The sequence below is a fragment of the Cherax quadricarinatus genome, unplaced genomic scaffold (genome assembly GCF_038502225.1).
Source record: "Cherax quadricarinatus isolate ZL_2023a unplaced genomic scaffold, ASM3850222v1 Contig7, whole genome shotgun sequence".
Lineage (NCBI taxonomy): Eukaryota > Metazoa > Arthropoda > Malacostraca > Decapoda > Parastacidae > Cherax > Cherax quadricarinatus.
Window position 1 is genome coordinate 525,001 of NW_027195033.1, and position 5,000 is coordinate 530,000.

The window sequence follows — 5,000 nt, forward strand, 5'->3', positions numbered from 1 at the left end:
GAACACTGACAGCAGGTGTATGGTAACTAACACCCAGGTACCTACTTACTGCTAGGTGAACACTGACAGCAGGTGTAAGGTAACTAACACCCAGGTACCTACTTACTGCTAGGTGAACACTGACAGCAGGTGTAAGGTAACTAACACCCAGGTACCTACTTACTGCTAGGTGAACACTGACAGCAGGTGTAAGGTAACTAACACCCAGGTACCTACTTACTGCTAGGTGAACACTGACAGCAGGTGTAAGGTAACTAACTCCCAGGTACCTACTTACTGCTAGGTGAACACTGACAGCAGGTGTAAGGTAACTAACACCCAGGTACCTACTTACTTCTAGGTGAACACTGACAGCAGGTGTAAGGTAACTAACACCCAGGTACCTACTTACTGCTAGGTGAACAGGGACATAAGGTGTCTTAAGGAAACACGTCTTAATGGAGACACCCGTACCGGGGATCGACCTCAGTGTATGAGGCGAGTGCGCTACCAACCCAGCCACGGAACACCATGTTCACATACATGCATCTAAGCCCCATATGTGTCTATAACACCTATGAGGTCTCTAGAGCACCGGCACATGACCAAAAATCTCCACTGGGTAACCTCATCCCCTGACAAAACACAACTGTCGGCAGAAATCCCACCACCTGTGCTGACGTCTCAGCCAGCAACACACACCTGCTGTCAGCCAGATAGTACACAGACGAGATTGCATACCTGACTGCTGCAACATAATGGTGCAGAATTAGGCACATGTGCAACATCTGGGGATTTTAATCGCATTTAACTGAAGAGCCCTATATGGTAGGCCTCTATAGTCAAATGCAAGCCTATAGTAGGGTTCTACAGTCAAATGCAAGCCTATAGTAGGGCTCTACAGTCAAATGCAAGCCTATATAGTAGGGCTCTACAGTCAAATGCAAGCCTATAGTAGGGCTCTATAGTCAAATGCAAGCCTATATAGTAGGGCTCTACAGTTGACGGTGTTGCTTCCCACAGAGCTGCAACATAACACTGGTGGCTCTGGAGGGACTTACACCAGACTTATTCCTTGCGTGGAATTGATGATGGGTTGGGTTAGAGGAGGACCTGCCTAGTATGGGCCAGTAAGCCTGCTGCAGTGCTCGTCCTTGTTCTTGTGACTCTGTCTAGCTGGGCCATAAGAAATACCTCCAGTCTTCCTGGAACACCTTCCAGGAAGACTGGAAAGCGCCAAACACAGCCCCTTTACCATAGCTCCTGGACCCGCCTCTTCACTGGTCGCTACTAAGCCCTCTCTCTCTCCCTGCTCCATGAGCTTTATCATACCTCGTCTTAAAGCTATGTATGGTTCCTGCCTCCACTACATCACTTGGCAGACTGTTCCACTTCCTGACAACCCTATGACTGAAGAAATACTTCCTAACGTGCTCCTATTGTAACCTTACACTTCTAGTGTTGTTACGAGGTGCCAGAGGGGAGGTACAAGTGCCTTGGCATACTTCTGGGTAAGCAGGGAATGCCCCAGTGTACGTTACTGGAGAGATATGGCAAGAAGTGTACAATGTAGTGAAAAGGATGGGAACCCTGGGTCCTGTAAGAGAACATTGCATCAACATCCGTGGACTCAGACTTGTTCAACCTGCTACCAGCAGAGGTCAACCTGCCACCAGCAGATGTCAACGAGCCATCAGCAGAGATCAACCTGCTACCAGCAGATGTCAACCTCCCACCAGCAGAGGTCAACCTGCCACCAGCAGATGTCAACCAGCCACCAGCAGAGGTCAACCTGCCACCAGCAGAGGTCAACCTGCCACCAGCAGATGTCAACCATCTACCAGCAGATACCAACTATCTATCAACAGATACCAACCATCTACCAGCAGATACCAACTATCTATCAACAGATACCAACCATCTACCAGCAGATACCAACTATCTATCAACAGATACCAACCATCTACCAGCAGATACCAACCATCTATCAACAGATACCAACTATCTACCAGCAGATACCAACTATCTACCAACAGATACCAATCATCTATCAACAGATACCAACTATCAATCAACAGATACCAATCATCTACCAGCAGATACCAACCATCTATCAACAGATACCAACTATCTACAAACAGATACCAACTATCTATCAACAGATACCAACCATCTATCAGCACATACCAACTATCTACCAACAGATACCAACTATCTACCAGCAGATACCAACCATCTATGAACAGATACCAACTAAGTACCAGCAGATACCAACAGATACCAACTATCTATAAACAGATATCAACTATCTACCAGCAGATACCAACCATCTACCAGCAGATACCAACTATCTATCAACAGATACCAACTATCTATCAACAGATACCAACTATCTACCAGCAGATACCAACTATCTACAAGCAGATACCAACTATCTACCAGCAGATACCAACCATCTATCAACAGATACCAACTATCTATCAGCAACTATACCAATACAGCTATCTGCACGATACCAACTATCTATCAACAGATACCAACTATCTACCAGCAGATACCAACTATCTACCAGCAGATACCAACTATCTATCAACAGATACCAACTATCTATCAACAGATACCAACTATCTACCAGCAGATACCAACTATCTACCAGCAGATACCAACTATCTATCAACAGATACAAACTATCTATCAACAGATACCAACTATCTACCAGCGAATGCCAACTATCCTAACCGCAGATACCAACTATCTATGCAGATACCAACTATCTGCAGATACCACTATCCAAGCAGATACCAACTATCTACCAGCAGATACCAACCATCTACCAGCAGATACCAACTATCTATCAACAGATACCAACTATCTATCAACAGATACCAACTATCTATCAACAGATACCATCAGTCTCGTGTTTACAAACTTCCTGATTTGTTCTAAATCGAATTATCAGCCAAAGTTTTGGAAGATGGTGGTAATCTTTGCCACTTATCCGAGTGAGTAACAAGGTTAAGTGGGTTTGACATCCGGGATGAGCTGTATTGGAGATTTTAGAAACTGTGGGGGGCGGGGTTTGAGACCGGGGCAGGGCAGGAGAGCTCCAGTTCCCCGAAACAAGAGCAGATCCTACACCCCCACAAGAGAGGCAACTTGAGGGTATATAAACAGTGAGAGAAGCGGCCGGGGCTCAGTACTGCTTCTGCCGTCGTGGAGGGAGGTTGTGTCGCTCCTCGCTCTCACTCTCACTAATGTGATCATCCGGGACTAATTAATTGTGATGTAATTAATTATCGAGTGACGCGTCCAGAGTGCAAGTAATTAGTGAGGTAATTATGTCTTATTACCAGTGTTATTAGTGAGGTAATTATGTCTTATTACCAGTGTTATTAGTGAGGTAATTATGTCTTATTACCAGTGTTATTAGTGAGGTAATTATGTCTTATTACCAGTGTTATTAGTGAGGTAATTATGTCTTATTACCAGTGTTATTAGTGAGGTAATTATGTCTTATTACCAGTGTTATTAGTGAGGTAATTATGTCTTATTACCAGTGTTATTAGTGATGGAATTATGTCTTACCAGTGTTATTAGTGAGGTAATTATGTCTTATTACCAGTGTTATTAGTGAGGTAATTATGTCTTATTACCAGTGTTATTAGTGAGGTAATTATGTCTTATTACCAGTGTTATTAGTGAGGTAATTATGTCTTATTACCAGTGTTATTAGTGAGGTAATTATGTCTTATTACAGTGTTATTAGTGAGGTAATTATGTCTTATTACCAGTGTTATTAGTGAGGTAATTATGTCTTATTACCAGTGTTATTAGTGAGGTAATTATGTCTTATTGCAGTGTTATTAGTGAGGTAATTATGTCCTATTACCAGTGTTATTAGTGAGGTAATTATGTCTTATTACCAGTGTTATTAGTGAGGTAATTATGTCTTATTACCAGTGTTATTAGTGAGGTAATTATGTCTTATTACAGTGTTATTAGTGAGGTAATTATGTCTTATTACCAGTGTTATTAGTGAGGTAATTATGTCTTATTACCAGTGTTATTAGTGAGGTAATTATGTCTTATTACAGTGTTATTAGTGAGGTAATTATGTCTTATTACCAGTGTTATTAGTGAGGTAATTATGTCTTATTACAGTGTTATTAGTGAGGTAATTATGTCTTATTACAGTGTTATTAGTGAGGTAATTATGTCTTATTACCAGTGTTATTAGTGAGGTAATTATGTCTTATTACCAGTGTTATTAGTGAGGTAATTATGTCTTATTACAGTGTTATTAGTGAGGTAATTATGTCTTATTACAGTGTTATTAGTGAGGTAATTATGTCTTACAGTGTTATTAGTGAGGTAATTATGTCTTATTGCAGTGTTATTAGTGAGGTAATTATGTCTTATTACAGTGTTATTAGTGAGGTAATTATGTCTTATTACCAGTGTTATTAGTGAGGTAATTATGTCTTATTACAGTGTTATTAGTGAGGTAATTATGTCTTATTACAGTGTTATTAGTGAGGTAATTATGTCTTATTACAGTGTTATTAGTGAGGTAATTATGTCTTATTACCAGTGTTATTAGTGAGGTAATTATGTCTTATTACAGTGTTATTAGTGAGGTAATTATGTCTTATTACAGTGTTATTAGTGAGGTAATTATGTCTTATTACAGTGTTATTAGTGAGGTAATTATGTCTTATTACAGTGTTATTAGTGAGGTAATTATGTCTTATTACCAGTGTTATTAGGTAATTATGTCTTATTACCAGTGTTATTAGTGAGGTAATTATGTCTTATTGCAGTGTTATTAGTGAGGTAATTATGTCTTATTACCAGTGTTATTAGTGAGGTAATTATGTCTTATTGCAGTGTTATTAGTGAGGTAATTATGTCTTATTACAGTGTTATTAGTGAGGTAATTATGTCTTATTACCAGTGTTATTAGTGAGGTAATTATGTCTTATTACCAGTGTTATTAGTGAGGTAATTATGTCTTATTACAG

General features: G+C 40.1%; 1 protein-coding gene across 4 annotated transcripts in view; it reads left to right on the top strand.

Annotated features, from left to right (window-relative positions):
• The window catches only part of LOC128700985 (leucine-rich repeat neuronal protein 3), a 120,260-nt gene that overhangs the window by 71,287 nt on the left and 43,973 nt on the right, over window positions 1–5,000 (top strand). The window contains exon 1 of one of the 4 annotated variants that reach the window (XM_053794520.2): window positions 3,163–3,311. The exons of the other annotated variants lie outside the window; for them this stretch is intronic. The gene's annotated coding sequence lies outside the window, so the exon portion shown is untranslated. Of the gene's footprint in view, window positions 1–3,162; window positions 3,312–5,000 lie in introns of those variants that run through there. 4 annotated transcript variants of the gene reach the window in all.